Source organism: Lactuca serriola, chromosome 5 (assembly GCF_051521515.1).
Source record: "Lactuca serriola cultivar US96UC23 chromosome 5, Lser_US96UC23_V15, whole genome shotgun sequence".
Lineage (NCBI taxonomy): Eukaryota > Viridiplantae > Streptophyta > Magnoliopsida > Asterales > Asteraceae > Lactuca > Lactuca serriola.
In genome coordinates this window covers 74788918-74807334 of record NC_136412.1, presented here as the reverse complement: position 1 = coordinate 74807334, position 18417 = coordinate 74788918, and the positions used below count along the sequence as shown (strand labels likewise).

General features: G+C 38.8%; 1 non-coding gene across 1 annotated transcript; it reads right to left on the bottom strand.

Annotated features, from left to right (window-relative positions):
• Positions 1 to 2097: 2097 nt before the first annotated feature.
• Positions 2098 to 2204, bottom strand: LOC145056177 (small nucleolar RNA R71). Its single transcript, XR_013685709.1, has one exon. It is a non-coding gene; the product is annotated as a small nucleolar RNA R71 (small nucleolar RNA).
• Positions 2205 to 18417: the final 16213 nt, after the last annotated feature.

Below are 18417 nucleotides of genomic sequence, written 5' to 3'. Positions count from 1 at the left end.
ACTAAACTTATTTAGAACTTCAACTACATAAATCTTTAATTCAATCTTCTGGGGTTATTGACATCCCCTTTCTCTCCAGATCTTCTTTTATGCTCTGAAAAATCTCCAGATATTCTAACCTATCCGATTTCACAAAAATCAACTTTATTTATATCTTTTTAGATTGACCTAAATCGTGGCGTGTGATATGTGCATATTTAGTGTGTATTAAGTATAGTTTTTTATTCATATATTAGCTAAATTATCGCATATTATGGACAAAAGGTACTTAAAAGTGTTAAATTATGTTTTTCAGTCCAAAGATGAAGCTCGGAAGCAAAAGGAAGCAAGAGAAGCGGTTAGGAGCTCGAGAGTGGAATGAAGAAGGAAAACACCTAAAAAAGGCTTCTACTCGGCGAGTCGAGCCTGGACTCGACGAGTCCGGTCGAGGAATCAGAAGGATAATGATTCGGAATTAAGATAGTTATCGCAATACGGAGAATGTGAGAGGGACTCGACGAGTCACCACTTGACTCGACGAGTCGGATCGCTTATTTAAAGATAACTCCACAGATCGAGAGAAGAGAATTCTGGGAAGTTTCAGAAGTGCTTTGCTGCGATTAAGAGGCCAGAAGAACCCTAGAAGTCGACAGAGAAAGCTAGAATTCAATTCCGAAAGTAATTAAGGCACAATTTCATCATTTTACTTATTCTTTTGTTTTGTCAATATGATTAAGCAACTTGAACTTGTTTGTTTGCTGTTATTTACCTTAATTATGAACTAAAATCTTTAGACTTCTGTTTGGGGATACAAAGTTGACAATGTGGTTTGATTGATTGGTAGGATTAATTCCAAGTTGGTGAATTTTTGTTATTTTAGCTTGCTAAAGAACCTTGTGTATGAATAATAATTAATTTTCTGTTAATAGGAAGATAATTGATTAGCATGAACATCTATTGATTATCAACCTCATATGATATGTGACCACTATACCATATGTCTAGGATTAATGAATATGAAACTAGGATTAATAAGGAAATTGAGTAAATTCATGTGCAAGCTTGTAAGATGACCATCAAACAAGAGGTTAATTGAGAATAATAAATTAATTAGCTATTGCGAGTCTAACTTAACCCGAATAATTAATCTAGTAAATATAATTAAATTAAGCAATTGGCCACTGTTTGAGTTAGTTTATTTGCTAAGGATTAGGGTAGTGAACATGAACCTAATCATTTGAATCGGTAACCAACGAAAGAATTAATCCATTGCACTATTACCTTGAAATCAACCATAGAGTTAACCGAGTTGAACTAAACAGAAGTTCCTTTCCAATTATTGAATCTAGTTAAATTGTTATTTTCTAGTCTTAAATTAGTTATAGTTAGTAAGTTTCTAGTCTTGTAAAACTAGAGAAAAACCCCTATTTCTTAATTAACTTAGATAGAATTAGTTTTTAATTAAATTTGTCGTTCCCTGTGTTCGATACCCTGCTTATTTAGTTATACCACAATTGATAGGTTCACTGCCTTTTATGTGTTATTTGATAATTAAAAGTAGGTTTAAAACTAAGTGAGTTTCACACACATCAAGTTTTTGGCGCCGTTGCCGGGGAACGGTTCTAAAATTAGCATTAAAATTCTAATTCAATCGATCCTTTGTGTAAGATTTATCTTACACAAAGTTAATTTTTGTTTAAGTTTTTAGGTTTTAAAAAAAAAAAAAAAAAAAAAAAAAAAAAAAAAAAAAAAAAAAAAAAAAAAAACACACCTGATTTTACCTTGCACTCGCCGAGTGCATTCGCCCAGACTCGGCGAGTACGACGCTGAATCAGGTATAATTTTCTTTTGTTCTTTTTACGCGTTTTTTGTTCTGTTTGCAGTTGGTTCATGACCCAAGGATCTGATACGCCTCTGGTTCCCCCTTTTGAAGATCCGGAAACCGCATTAAGAAGAAACAAAGGCAAAACCGTTGGAAAAGTGTTAAATTACTTAATCAATTTAGTTAAAGGAGCTGCAAAAGATTGGTTAAAGTCACTCCCTCCCGGATCGGTCACCACATGGGCCAAGATGAAAGAAGAGTTCATTGACCATTTCTGCCCACCTTCCAAGATAGCCAAGCTAAAGAAAGCCATTACCAACTTCGAGCAACAGCCCGGAGAATCTCTTTATGAAGCTTGGGAAAGGTACAAGAGCCTACTTAGAAATTGCCCGCACCATGACCTCAATAGCCAACAAGAGGTCTCCATCTTTTATGATGGAGTTAATGTCACCACGAGGCAACTACACGATTCACAAGGCCCGCTCACCCGAAAGCCACCTCCGGAAATAAAGGAATTAATTGAAGAATTCTCTAAGCATTCTAGAGAATACCACAATCCAAGGAACGAAGTGAGTCGTGGAGCAGTAAACTCGGTGAACGATGACATGGCAGCGGTAATAGCTAAACTCGATAGCCTAGACCGAAGAATGACGAAAATGGATCAAACGATCCATGCTATTAGGGTTGGATGCGAAAATTGTGGCGGCCCCCACCTTACCAAGGATTGTGATCGAGACGAAAATGGAAATAAAAAGGCTCAAGTATTCTATTCCAGTGGTGATAGATACGATGAAGACTGGAGGAAACCAAAGAAGGAATGGCTCCCATATGAAGAATATAAAAAGGCTAAGGAGGAGAAATACAAACAGAGGGAGAGGGGATTCTATCAAAAGGAAGAGCCGGTGACGGAAAAGAAGACAAATTTAGAAGATATACTCACAAGGTTCATAACCGCGTCCGAGAAAAGACATAATGATCACGATGTAGCAATGCAAGAAACCAGAAACATGTTGAGGAATCAGCAAGCATCCATTCTCAACATTGAAAAAAAGCTGGGACAGCTTGCACATCAAGTGAATGAAAGAAGACCGGGCCAACTTCCGAGCAACACCGAGCCCAATCCAAGAATGGAGAACGTGAGCGTAATAACCTCCAGCAGTGAAGAAAAATGCACAGAAGCACTAAGGATCTCCAAGAAGAAGGAAGACAAGGTAGAAGAATCGGAGCCAGCCAAACCCGACCCGACTCGCCGAGTCACTCCTGTGGACTCGACGAGTCCAGGCGAAAATGAAAAACCTATCATTTCTTCGAAACCTTATAAGCCTCCACTGCCATACCCAACCAAAGCCGTACCTACAGAAAAAGTTGAAGCATACAGAACCTTCATGAATCATGTTAACGCTCTACAAGTTAATGTGCCATTTGTGGAAACAATACTTCAAACGCCTAAATACTTCAACTTGCTTAAGGGCCTTTTTGCTGCTAGGAAGGATTTGGCTGAAGTCGCAGAAGTCTTGATGAGTGAGCTACCTAAAAAGAAGGGTGATCCAGGAAATATTATGCTTCCGTGCCAATTTGGTAATAAAGTCTTCACACGAGCATTAGCTGACTCGGGGGCAAGCATCAATATGATGCCTTTGTCATTCTATAAGAAGTTGAATCTACCAGAACCAAAACCGGTAATATGAAGATCCATTTGGCGGACAAGACAACAATCCATCCAAAAGGCGTTTATGAAGATCTCCTTATAAAAGTGGACAAGTTTATTTTCCCAGTAGACTTCGTGGTTGTTGATATGGAAGAAGACCCCGAAATTCCAATTATTTTGGGGAGATCTTTCTTGAACACCGCATGTGCTTTAATAGATATATGTGAGTCTACATTGACATTAAGAGTGGGTGATGAGGCTGTGACGTTTAAAGCTATTCCAGAAAACAAGCAAGAAGAAGAAAAGATTGAAGAAGTCTCAATGATCCAATTGGATGACGAGATATTAGAAAAAGAGCTTGCACGTATGATGAAAGAGGATCCAAGCAAGTTTGTGATACACTCTGAAGAAGGAGATGTTAACAAGGACTTGGACGAATTAGAAAAGCTACTGGAAGGAGCCCACTCAGAAAAAACCCAAGAATCGATAGAATTCGTACCGGCTCGCCGAGTCACTTTAGTGGACTCGACGAGTCCAGTCGATTTGGGCAAACACTTGGCCGACTTAGATCTGCATGTTACTAGTTCTTCACATACCTTGGATTTCGATAATATACAGGATTCTTTAGAAGAAAAAACAGCAGAAAGCGGAAAGGAAAGGAGAGTTCAATACGCCGATGTAGCATGTCTTGATACGGTTCATCTTGAAGATGGGTTAAGCACTGGAAACGACGCAAAGATAAAGGAAAGGAGGGAGGAAGCTGATCACCTATTCACCACTAAACCTAGAGCACGGACCATTATGAAATGTGAAGTTATTAAATTTAAAGAGAAGGAGGTTCAAGAGACGGTGAAAAAGAAGGGGGTAAAGAAGAAAAAGAGGAAAAGGGAAGCCCAAACAGCTGAAGATGATGCGATGAAAAGGAAAAAAGATGCATTAAAAAGGGCTTACAAGAAAAAGATCCACGCTTACAAGACCAAGTACAAATCACAAAAAGTTAGGCGTGCGTTCCCGATGCTCGAAGATGACAAAACGTAGATGGGAAGGAGTCTAGCTAATGACTCCTCAAAAAGAAGCGCTTCGCGGGAGGCAACCCGTTATATAGAGTTTGCTTTCTTTTACTTTTTAGTTTACTTTTTATTTTTATTTTTATTTTCCCTTCGTTTTTTGAATCTTAATCTTCCAAATCATCGGACATGTATGCTTGAGAGGGTGCATAGGCTAAGTGTGGGGTGAAATGATTCACAATAAATAACAAAATTTTGAAAATTATGCATTTTTTAAGCGACTCGCCGAGTCTGAACACGGCTCGACGAGTCCACATGGATTTCAGAAAAGAATTGACTTCGCGACCAGACTCGCCGAGTCTGACCACGACTCGACGAGTCAGTATTATTTACAGAAAAAAAAATCCGAAATTACTTTTACATTGGGTAAGTAGGGTTTTAACCCTAAGAATCAGTTTTCACAAACCACACTCGTCGGGTGCCGCTATTTTCATTCTCTCTCAAGCATTCATCATTCTTCTTCAAGTTTCTTTCAAATTTCTCAAGCCCAATCCAAAAAGGTAACAAATTTCTTCCTATTTTCTGTTAAGAGCATGATTATAAGGCCATCTATGGTAGCAATTGCATGAAACACCCGTTTTTGAGAAGTACTAAATTTCTAGGGTTTTGATTTTTCATGAATTATGTTGTTTGAATGCTTATTTTGGCCTTAATACATCAATACTAAGTGTTGAGACAAAACCCTTGAAAGAATTTACAGGTTTTATGGTCCAATTTGTAGTGACCCGTCGACCGACTCGTGCAGGTTGCGCGACTCGCCGAGTCGAGCCTGGACTCGACGAGGCCAGTCGAGTTATAGATAGCAACAATATTTTTTAATTATATTCTGTGTTTTCTGGGTTTTGTGTATTTGTTTTGCAGAAATCATGTTCAGAAGGGGACAAAGTTCTAGTGCCAACCAAGGGGAGTTTCCATGGCTAAACTTCCCGCACATTGAGTCCGCTTCAACAATGAGGAAATGGAAGAAGAAGCTATCTGATATTAAGAAGAAGGAGGTTTATGTACCAAATAGGATTGATTGGGAGTGGCTGCAAAGTGTTCGATATGAGGAGGAATTAGCTCCTTACCTTTTGAAAGAGTTCCAACATGAAGGCGAGACAATGGTCTGCGACGGGTGGAGCCGGGTCTTCCGTATACAAGAGCCGGTCTATTTGGAGCTTTGTTTGGAGTTTTTCTCCACGGTATCTTTTACCGGGGGAATGGATGTGTATCACCCGGCAAGCTTTAGTTTTTGCCTTGGGGGCGAGTATCGTCAATGCTCGGTGGTGGATCTTGCCTGTCGACTAGGGATCTACGATCAACCCTTGGTTTCAACAAACATCTTTCGGGCCTTTTTGGCACACACTCATATGGTGTTCCCCGATGGAGTTACAAGCACGGGCTGGTGGAATACCATTGGAAATAAAGTTTACATCCCAAAGTCGGCACAGGAAGGGAGCATCCGATCCCCAACACACCGCCTCATACACCGCCTTATTTCCTCCACCATCAATCAAAGAAAAGATGATGACAAGGTTTCCAACCTTGACGTCTTCTATTTATGGAGCATAATTACACCCGGCGTCTTTTGCAACATTCCTTGGTGTTTAGCTTCATACCTCTCGGAGGGTGCGGTCAAAGATCGCAAAACCTCCCGTATTAATGGTGGGATGTTTGTCACCCGATTGGCCAACTCATTCGGGTTGATGAACCGCGGTGCATGGAACTTCATGACATTGATCCCTACACCTCCGTTCAATCCCATTCTTTTCCGACGAGCAAGGATAATTGAAGACTATGGTGGTGGCCATTATGCCATCCCGAATGATGACCCCGTTGTTGGTCCCGAAGCACCGGGAAGGAGGGTAAGATCACGAAGAGAGCGGGATGTGGAGGACAACCCGCCAGTGATTCCGGTCGAGAATGAAGACGTACCAATGGATTGGTACAATGTGGAGATGAGGCGGATGCAGGATCAAATGGCGCGGGGGTTGAACTTTAGCAACCAATCTCATATTCGACTCTTTGACCACTTCAATATTCCACATATTGATGGTGGAAATTACCCATTTATTCCATCTTGGGATGAGGTGGTTGGTGCGAGACGGAGTGGAGTCGGAGGAAGTGGAGCCGCGGATGATGTGGAGGACGAAGATTGATTTTTGTGTTTTAATCGAACAATTTTTATTTTTTGTTTTGTTTTTATTCTTATTTGGTGTGTATGACTTGTTTAAGATTTTATTGTGTTTAATGATTGTATGCTTTAGTTATTTTTCAGGATTGGATTAGGATTGCTTGCTTAGGAAGAGTTTAGAGTTATAACGCATGGGTGTTATCACGAGTGAAAGCGAGTCAAGGAAGCGGAACTTTAACGTCAAAGTGTCAAGTCCGGTCCTAGGGGTATGAGCAATTGAGTCCGAATGTGAGGAAGAGTTAAAGAAGTTTTTAGAGGCTAAAACAGTTGCAAAATACCAAGATTTTTCGTTCAGTGGCCAACTCGTCGAGTGCACTAAGCTGACTCAACGAGTCGCCTTGTATTTTCACATATTCTGAGAAGGCACGCTGGTACTCGACGAGTCAACCATAAGACTCGACGAGTCATTCATTTTTTATACCGAAGGACTGCTGATTTGATGCTGCTACTTGTACCACTTGCTCACTTATTCTTCCATATCCATTCTTGAAGATCTTACACTGATTTCCGCGTATTTGGAGCGACCCACACGACACGAGACACCCAAGACATGGATGAGATTTTACCATGTCTAAAGTTAATTGAAGTTGGAGCTTAAATAAGAGTGATCAACCTATCCACTGCTATCCCAGGGGAGTTTGTTCCAATTCCCTCTTTAGTTTCTTTTTATGTTTTTATGCATCATATGCAATGAGGGCATTGCATCACATAAGTGTGGGGTAGGGGGTTGGTTACATAATAGTCAATTTTAAAAAAAAATTGCATATCAAAAGTATTATTTAGGACTTAATTAGAAAATTTTGGTAAAAAATTAGGATTCCATGTTAGAATTGTGTTGATAATTGCATGAGGACCCAAATGTTTAGTTGAGCCTATATACGTTCTAGTGCATTTGTGGCTTCCTTATTTCAGTGAAATCATGAGACAAAAACACGACCTTGCTCAGCCTGAGGGATGCAATATGTTTAGCAACCTAAACCTGAAATGTATCCAGGAAAATTTTATCATTAGCCAATAAAGGTTGAGATTGAGCGCCCCTGCTTAAGCATGTAGGGATTTGAGTGACAAAAGTGAGGTATACATGTAAAAAAAAGAGAGAATTATAAGAAAAGTTGTAAGAATTTTGGAGCAAATGAAGTGAAGATCTAAAGATCAAAATTCCAAGAAATCCAAAAAAGTTGAAGATACCAAAAGTCAACAAAGTTGGTGAATTCAAAGATATCAAAGATCAAATTATCAAGAAAGTGAAGAATTCAAAGAATTCCATAGTGGTATCGAAAAGTTGTAATTCTAGAATATGTATGCTTGGGTTGCTCAATTAAAAATACCTTGAGGGTAAAGAGGTTTTCTGAGGATGGATTCGGAGGGTTGCATAAAATGAGCATAGTTCGGGGTGAGTGGGCGAATGTTTATGAGGATTGTGAGTATTTGGAGTATGGGAGGTTCTTTAGGAAAAATTTTAGACACAAATGCATGCGTTGCGGTCTTGGCATAATGGCTGGGTTAGATTGGAGTTGTTTTACATAATTCTAATGTGTTAAAATTCAGTGTTGCTTGGGGGCAAGCAAAAGACAAGTGTGAGGTATTTTGATATGTGCATATTTAGTGTGTATTAAGTATAGTTTTTTATTCATATATTAGCTAAATTATCGCATATTATGGACAAAAGGTACTTAAAAGTGTTAAATTATGTTTTTCAGTCCAAAGATGAAGCTCGGAAGCAAAAGGAAGCAAGAGAAGCGGTTAGGAGCCCGAGAGTGGAATGAAGAAGGAAAACACCTAAAAAAGGCTTCTACTCGGCGAGTCGAGCCTGGACTCGATGAGTCCGGTCGAGGAATCAGAAGGATAATGATTCGGAATTAAGATAGTTATCGCAATACGGAGAATGTGAGAGGGACTCGACGAGTCACCACTTGACTCGACGAGTCGGATCGCTTATTTAAAGATAACTCCACAGATCGAGAGAAGAGAATTCTGGGAAGTTTCAGAAGTGCTTTGCTACGATTAAGAGGCCAGAAGAACCCTAGAAGTCGACAAAGAAAGCTAGAATTCAATTCCGGAAGTAATTAAGGCACAATTTCATCATTTTACTTATTCTTTTGTTTTCTCAATATGATTAAGCAACTTGAACTTGTTTGTTTGCTGTTATTTACCTTAATTATGAACTAAAATCTTTAGACTTCTGTTTGGGGATACAAAAGTTGACAATATGGTTTGATTGATTGGTAGGATTAATTCCAAGTTGGTGAATTTTTGTTATTTTAGCTTGCTAAAGAACCTTGTGTATGAATAATAATTAATTTTCTGTTAATAGGAAGATAATTGATTAGCATGAACATCTATTGATTATCAACCTCATATGATATGTGACCACTATACCATATGTCTAGGATTAATGAATATGAAACTAGGATTAATAAGGAAATTGAGTAAATTCATGTGCAAGCTTGTAAGATGACCATCAAACAAGAGGTTAATTGAGAATAATAAATTAATTAGCTATTGCGAGTCTAACTTAACCCGAATAATTAATCTAGTAAATATAATTAAATTAAGCAATTGGCCACTGTTTGAGTTAGTTTATTTGCTAAGGATTAGGGTAGTGAACATTAACCTAATCACTTGAATCGGTAACCAACGAAAGAATTAATCTATTGCACTATTACCTTGAAATCAACCATAGAGTTAACCGAGTTGAACTAAACAGAAGTTCCTTTCCAATTATTGAATCTAGTTAAATTGTTATTTTCTAGTCTTAAATTAGTTATAGTTAGTAAGTTTCTAGTCTTGTAAAACTAGAGAAAAACCTCTATTTCTTAATTAACTTAGATAGAATTAGTTTTTAATTAAATTTGCCGTTCTCTGTGTTCGATACCCTGCTTATTTAGCTATACCACAATTGATAGGTTCACTGCCTTTTATATGTTATTTGATAATTAAAAGTAGGTTTAAAACTAAGTGAGTTTCACACACATCAAGTTTTTGGCGCCGTTGCCGGGGAACGGTTCTAAAATTAGCATTAAAATTCTAATTCAATCGATCCTTTGTGTAAGCTTCATCTTACACAAAGTTAATTTCTGTTTAATTTTTGTTTAAGCTTTTAGGGTTAAAAAAAAAAAAAAAAAAACAAAACACCTGATTTTACCTTGCACTCGCCGAGTGCATTCGCCCAGACTCGGCGAGTACGACGCTGAATCAGGTATAATTTTCTTTTGTTCTTTTTACGCGTTTTTTGTTCTGTTTGCAGTTGGTTCATGACCCAAGGATCTGATACGCCTCTGGTTCCCCCTCTTGAAGATCTGGAAACCGCATTAAGAAGAAACAAAGGAAAAACCGTTGGAAAAGTGTTAAATTACTTAATCAATTTAGTTAAAGGAGCTGCAAAAGATTGGTTAAAGTCACTCCCTCCCGGATCGGTCACCACATGGGTCAAGATGAAAGAAGACTTCATTGACCATTTCTGCCCACCTTCCAAGATAGTCAAGCTAAAGAAAGCCATTACCAACTTCGAGCAACAACCCGGAGAATTTCTTTATGAAGCTTGGGAAAGGTACAAGAGCCTACATAGAAATTGCCCGCACCATGACCTCAATAGCCAACAAGAGGTCTCCATCTTTTATGATGGAGTTAATGTCACCACGAGGCAACTACTCGATTCACAAGGCCCGCTCACCCGAAAGCCACCTCCGGAAATAAAGGAATTAATTGAAGAATTCTCTAAGCATTCTAGAGAATACCACAATCCAAGGAACGAAGTGAGTCGTGGAGCAGTAAACTCGGTGAACGATGGCATGGCGGCGGTAATAGCTAAACTCGATAGCCTAGACCGAAGAATGACGAAAATGGATCAAATGATCCATGCTATTAGGGTTGGATGCGAAAATTGTGGCGGCCCCCACCTTACCAAGGATTGTGATCGAGACGAAAATGGAAATAAAAAGGCTCAAGTATTCTATTCCAGTGGCGATAGATACGATGAAGACTGGAGGAAACCAAAGAAGGAATGGCTCCCATATGAAGAATATAAAAAGGCTAAGGAGGAGAAATACAAACAGAGGGAGAGGGGATTCTATCAAAAGGAAGAGCCGGTGACGGAAAAGAAGACAAATTTAGAAGATATACTCACAAGGTTCATAACCGTGTCCGAGAAAAGACATAATGATCACGATGTAGCAATGCAAGAAACCAGAAACATGTTGAGGAATCAGCAAGCATCCATTCTCAACATTGAAAAAAAGCTGGGACAGCTTGCACATCAAGTGAATGAAAGAAGACCGGGCCAACTTCCGAGCAACACCGAGCCCAATCCAAGAATGGAGAACGTGAGCGTAATAACCTCCAGCAGTGAAGAAAAATGCACAGAAGCACTAAGGATCTCCAAGAAGAAGGAAGACAAGGTAGAAGAATCGGAGCCAGCCAAACCCGACCCGACTCGCCGAGTCACTCCTGTGGACTCGACGAGTCCAGGCGAAAATGAAAAACCTATCATTTCTTCGAAACCTTATAAGCCTCCACTGCCATACCCAACCAAAGTCGTGCCTGCAGAAAAAGTTGAAGCATACAGAACCTTCGTGAATCATGTTAACGCTCTACAAGTTAATGTGCCATTTGTGGAAACAATACTTCAAACGCCTAAATACTTCAACTTGCTTAAGGGCCTTTTTGCTGCTAGGAAGGATTTGGCTGAAGTCGCAGAAGTCTTGATGAGTGAGCTACCTAAAAAGAAGGGTGATCCAGGAAATATTGTGCTTCCGTGCCAATTTGGTAATAAAGTCTTCACACGAGCATTAGCTGACTCGGGGGCAAGCATCAATATGATGCCTTTGTCATTCTATAAGAAGTTGAATCTACCAGAACCAAAACCGGTAAATATGAAGATCCATTTGGCGGACAAGACAACAATCCATCCAAAAGGCGTTTGTGAAGATCTCCTTATAAAAGTGGACAAGTTTATTTTCCCAGTAGACTTCGTGGTTGTTGATATGGAAGAAGACCCCGAAATTCCAATTATTTTGGGGAGATCTTTCTTGAACACCGCATGTGCTTTAATAGATATATGTGAGTCTACATTGACATTAAGATTGGGTGATGAGGCTGTGATGTTTAAAGCTATTCCAGAAAACAAGCAAGAAGAAGAAAAGATTGAAGAAGTCTCAATGATCCAATTGGATGATGAGATATTAGAAAAAGAGCTTGCACGTATGATGAAAGAGGATCCAAGCAAGTTTGTGATACACTCTGAAGAAGAAGGAGATGTTAACAAGGACTTGGACGAATTAGAAAAGCTACTGGAAGGAGCCCACTCAGAAAAAACCCAAGAATCGATAGAATTCGTACCGACTCGCCGAGTCACTTTAGTGGACTCGACGAGTCCAGTCGATTTGGGCAAACACTTGGCCGACTTAGATCTGCATGTTACTAGTTCTTCACATACCTTGGATTTCGATAATATACAGGATTCTTTAGAAGAACAAATAGCAGAAAGCGGAAAGGAAAGGAGAGCTCAATACGCCGATGTAGCATGTCTTGATACGGTTCATCTTGAAGATGGGTTAAGCACTGGAAACGACGCAAAGATAAAGGAAAGGAGGGAGGAAGCTGATCACCTATTCACCACTAAACCTAGAGCACGGACCATTATGAAATGTGAAGTTATTAAATTTAAAGAGAAGGAGGTTCAAGAGACGGTGAAAAAGAAGGGGGTAAAGAAGAAAAAGAGGAAAAGGGAAGCCCAAGCAGCTGAAGATGAGGCGATGAAAAGGAAAAGAGATGCATTAAAAAGGGCTTACAAGAAAAAGATCCATGCTTACAAGACCAAGTACAAATCACAAAAAGTTAGGCGTGCGTTCCCGATGCTCGAAGATGACAAAACGTAGATGGGAAGGAGTCTAGCTATTGACTCCTTAAAAAGAAGCGCTTGGCGGGAGGCAACCCGTTATATAGAGTTTGCTTTCTTTTACTTTTTAGTTTTCTTTTTATTTTTATTTTTATTTTCCCTTCGTTTTTTGAATCTTAATCTTCTAAATCATCGGACATGTCTGCTTGAGAGAGTGCATAGGCTAAGTGTGGGGTGAAATGATTCACAATAAATAAAAAATTTTTGAAAATTATGCATTTTTTAAGCGACTCGCCGAGTCTGACCACGACTTGACGAGTCCACATGGATTTCAGAAAAGAATTGACTTCGCGACCAAACTCGCCGAGTCTGACCACGACTCGACGAGTCGGTATTATTTACAGAAAAAAAAATCCGAAATTACTTTTACATTGGGTAAGTAGGGTTTTAACCCTAAGAATCAGTTTTCACAAACCACACTCGTCGGGTGCCGCTATTTTCATTCTCTCTCAAGAATTCATCATTCTTCTTCAAGTTTCTTTCAAATTTCTCAAGCCCAATCCAAAAAGGTAACAAATTTCTTCCTATTTTCTGTTAAGAGCATGATTATAAGGCCATCCATGGTAGCAATTGCATGAAAAACCCGTTTTTGAGAACTACTAAATTCTAGGGTTTTGATTTTTCATGAATTATGTTGTTTGAATGCTTATTTTGGCCTTAATACATCAATACTAAGTGTTGAGACAACACCCTTGAAAGAATTTACAGGTTTTATGGTCCAATTTGTAGTGACCCGTCGACCGACTCGTGCAGGTTGCGCGACTCGCCGAGTCGGGCCTGGACTCGACGAGGCCAGTCGAGTTATAGATAGCAACAATATTTTTTAATTATATTCTGTGTTTTCTGGGTTTTGTGTATTTGTTTTGCAGAAATCATGTTCAGAAGGGGACAAAGTTCTAGTGCCAACCAAGGGGAGTTTCCATGGCTAAACTTCCCGCACATTGAGTCCGCTTCAACAATGAGGAAATGGAAGAAGAAGCTATCTGATATTAAGAAGAAGGAGGTTTATGTGCCAAATAGGATTGATTGGGAGTGGCTGCAAAGTGTTCGATATGAGGAGGAATTAGCTCCTTACCTTTTGAAAGAGTTCCAACATGAAGGCGAGACAATGGTCTGCGACGGGTGGAGCCGGGTCTTCCGTATACAAGAGCCGGTCTATTTGGAGCTTTGTTTGGAGTTTTTCTCCACGGTATCTTTTACCGGGGGAATGGATGTGTATCACCCGGCAAGCTTTAGTTTTTGCCTTGGGGGCGAGTATCGTCAATGCTCGGTGGTGGATCTTGCCTGTCGACTAGGGATCTACGATCAACCCTTGGTTTCAACAAACATCTTTCGGGCCTTTTTGGCACACACTCATATGGTGTTCCCCGATGGAGTTACAAGCACGGGCTGGTGGAATACCATTGGAAATAAAGTTTACATCCCAAAGTCGGCACAGGAAGGGAGCATCCGATCCCCAACACACCGCCTCATACACCGCCTTATTTCCTCCACCATCAATCAAAGAAAAGATGATGACAAGGTTTCCAACCTTGACGTCTTCTATTTATGGAGCATAATTACACCCGGCGTCTTTTGCAACATTCCTTGGTGTTTAGCTTCATACCTCTCGGAGGGTGCGGTCAAAGATCGCAAAACCTCCCGTATTAATGGTGGGATGTTTGTCACCCGATTGGCCAACTCATTCGGGTTGATGAACCGCGGTGCATGGAACTTCATGACATTGATCCCTACACCTCCGTTCAATCCCATTCTTTTCCGACGAGCAAGGATAATTGAAGACTATGGTGGTGGCCATTATGCCATCCCGAATGATGACCCCGTTGTTGGTCCCGAAGCACCGGGAAGGAGGGTAAGATCACGAAGAGAGCGGGATGTGGAGGACGACCCGCCAGTGATTCCGGTCGAGAATGAAGACGTACCAATGGATTGGTACAATGTGGAGATGAGGCGGATGCAGGATCAAATGGCGCGGGGGTTGAACTTTAGCAACCAATCTCATATTCGACTCTTTGACCACTTCAATATTCCACATATTGATGGTGGAAATTACCCATTTATTCCATCTTGGGATGAGGTGGTTGGTGCGAGACGGAGTGGAGTCGGAGGAAGTGGAGCCGCGGATGATGTGGAGGACGAAGATTGATTTTTGTGTTTTAATCGAACAATTTTTATTTTTTGTTTTGTTTTTATTCTTATTTGGTGTGTATGACTTGTTTAAGATTTTATTGTGTTTAATGATTGTATGCTTTAGTTATTTTTCAGGATTGGATTAGGATTGCTTGCTTAGGAAGAGTTTAGAGTTATAACGCATGGGTGTTATCACGAGTGAAAGCGAGTCAAGGAAGCGGAACTTTAACGTCAAAGTGTCAAGTCCGGTCCTAGGGGTATGAGCAATTGAGTCCGAATGTGAGGAAGAGTTAAAGAAGTTTTTAGAGGCTAAAACAGTTGCAAAATACCAAGATTTTTCGTTCAGTGGCCAACTCGTCGAGTGCACTAACTGACTCAACGAGTCGCCTTGTATTTTCACATATTCTGAGAAGGCACGCTGGTACTCGACGAGTCAACCATAAGACTCGACGAGTCATTCATTTTTTATACCGAAGGACTGCTGATTTGATGCTGCTACTTGTACCACTTGCTCACTTATTCTTCCATATCCATTCTTGAAGATCTTACACTGATTTCCGCGTATTTGGAGCGACCCACACGACACGAGACACCCAAGACATGGATGATATTTTACCATGTCTAAAGTTAATTGAAGTTGGAGCTTAAATGAGAGTGATCAACCTATCCACTGCTATCCCAGGGGAATTTGTTCCAATTCCCTCTTTAGTTTCTTTTTATGTTTTTATGCATCATATGCAATGAGGGCATTGCATCACATAAGTGTGGGGTAGGGGGTTGGTTACATAATAGTCAATTTTAAAAACAAATTGCATATCAAAAGTATTATTCAGGACTTAATTAGAAAATTTTGGTAAAAAATTAGGATTCCATGTTAGAATTGTGTTGATAATTGCATGAGGACCCAAATGTTTAGTTGAACCTATATACGTTCTAGTGCATTTGTGGCTTCCTTATTTCAGTGAAATCATGAGACAAAAACACAACCTTGCTCAGCCTGAGGGATGCAATATGTTTAGCAACCTAAACCTGAAATGTATCCAGGAAAATTTTATCATTAGCCAATAAAGGTTGAGATTGAGCGCCCCTGCTTAAGCATGTAGGGATTTGAGTGACAAAAGTGAGGTATACATGTAAAAAAAAGAGAGAATTATAAGAAAAGTTGTAAGAATTTTGGAGCAAATGAAGTGAAGATCTAAAGATCAAAATTCCAAGAAATCCAAAAAAGTTGAAGATACCAAAAGTCAACAAAGTTGGTGAATTCAAAGATATCAAAGATCAAATTATCAAGAAAGTGAAGAATTCAAAGAATTCCATAGTGGTGTCGAAAAGTTGTAATTCTAGAATATGTATGCTTGGGTTGCTCAATTAAAAATACCTTGAGGGTAAAGAGGTTTTCTGAGGATGGATTCGGAGGGTTGCATAAAATGAGCATAGTTCGGGGTGAGTGGGCGAATGTTTATGAGGATTGTGAGTATTTGGAGTATGGGAGGTTCTTTAGGAAAAATTTTAGACACAAATGCATGCGTTGCGGTCTTGGCATAATGGCTGGGTTAGATTGGAGTTGTTTTACATAATTCTAATGTGTTAAAATTCAGTGTTGCTTGGGGGCAAGCAAAAGACAAGTGTGAGGTATTTTGATATGTGCATATTTAGTGTGTATTAAGTATAGTTTTTTATTCATATATTAGCTAAATTATCGCATATTATGGACAAAAGGTACTTAAAAGTGTTAAATTATGTTTTTCAGTCCAAAGATGAAGCTCGGAAGCAAAAGGAAGCAAGAGAAGCGGTTAGGAGCCCGAGAGTGGAATGAAGAAGGAAAACACCTAAAAAAGGCTTCTACTCGGCGAGTCGAGCCTGGACTCGATGAGTCCGGTCGAGGAATCAGAAGGATAATGATTCGGAATTAAGATAGTTATCGCAATACGGAGAATGTGAGAGGGACTCGACGAGTCACCACTTGACTCGACGAGTCGGATCGCTTATTTAAAGATAACTCCACAGATCGAGAGAAGAGAATTCTGGGAAGTTTCAGAAGTGCTTTGCTACGATTAAGAGGCCAGAAGAACCCTAGAAGTCGACAAAGAAAGCTAGAATTCAATTCCGGAAGTAATTAAGGCACAATTTCATCATTTTACTTATTCTTTTGTTTTCTCAATATGATTAAGCAACTTGAACTTGTTTGTTTGCTGTTATTTACCTTAATTATGAACTAAAATCTTTAGACTTCTGTTTGGGGATACAAAAGTTGACAATATGGTTTGATTGATTGGTAGGATTAATTCCAAGTTGGTGAATTTTTGTTATTTTAGCTTGCTAAAGAACCTTGTGTATGAATAATAATTAATTTTCTGTTAATAGGAAGATAATTGATTAGCATGAACATCTATTGATTATCAACCTCATATGATATGTGACCACTATACCATATGTCTAGGATTAATGAATATGAAACTAGGATTAATAAGGAAATTGAGTAAATTCATGTGCAAGCTTGTAAGATGACCATCAAACAAGAGGTTAATTGAGAATAATAAATTAATTAGCTATTGCGAGTCTAACTTAACCCGAATAATTAATCTAGTAAATATAATTAAATTAAGCAATTGGCCACTGTTTGAGTTAGTTTATTTGCTAAGGATTAGGGTAGTGAACATTAACCTAATCACTTGAATCGGTAACCAACGAAAGAATTAATCCATTGCACTATTACCTTGAAATCAACCATAGAGTTAACCGAGTTGAACTAAACAGAAGTTCCTTTCCAATTATTGAATCTAGTTAAATTGTTATTTTCTAGTCTTAAATTAGTTATAGTTAGTAAGTTTCTAGTCTTGTAAAACTAGAGAAAAACCTCTATTTCTTAATTAACTTAGATAGAATTAGTTTTTAATTAAATTTGCCGTTCCCTGTGTTCGATACCTTGTTTATTTAGCTATACCACAATTGATAGGTTCACTGCCTTTTGTGTGTTATTTGATAATTAAAAGTAGGTTTAAGACTAAGTGAGTTTCACAAACATCAGCGTGACAGACTATTTGTGAAGCGAACTACAAGATCATCAAAAATCTTCTATTATTCTGGTGATATCTTTAATTTGAATCCCGCTTAATCTTCAAGCTATGAATTTCTTTTAGAATATGCTCTAAATATCTTCTATTTCACTTTTTAGCCCTTATAATCTTCAAATACAAATTTATACTTTTAAGTATGAAATATCTATTAAATTGTGTAAAAAAGTATTAAATATGCATCCAAAAAGATGTATAATTTATTACATATCAATAGTACTTTTATTTGTGAGATTCCATAAATATTCCATTCAAAAAATGGAAACAATTGGGACTCTGATTCAAAAACGAGATTTTAGAGGCTGGCAAATCAGAATTGTATGAAATGTTTGTTATAGTCCCAGACGGACAACATTTGTCAAGCGAGAATTCTTTGTCTTTCTTTTTTGATAATTGTTATTCAGCTTGCTATTTGTCAGCGTGTATATATTTAGGGGCTGTTTGGTAGTTACTGTCTGAGTAAGATCTGACTGAGTAAGATCTGACCGAGTCAGAAGCTCTGACTGCATTTGTTTCTGATTGAAACCATATTGTTTTATTATATTTCTGACTGACTATGCTGAATGAGAAAAATGACAATTTTACCCTTTTATTTTATTTATTTCAGCTAAAATATATATTTTTGCAT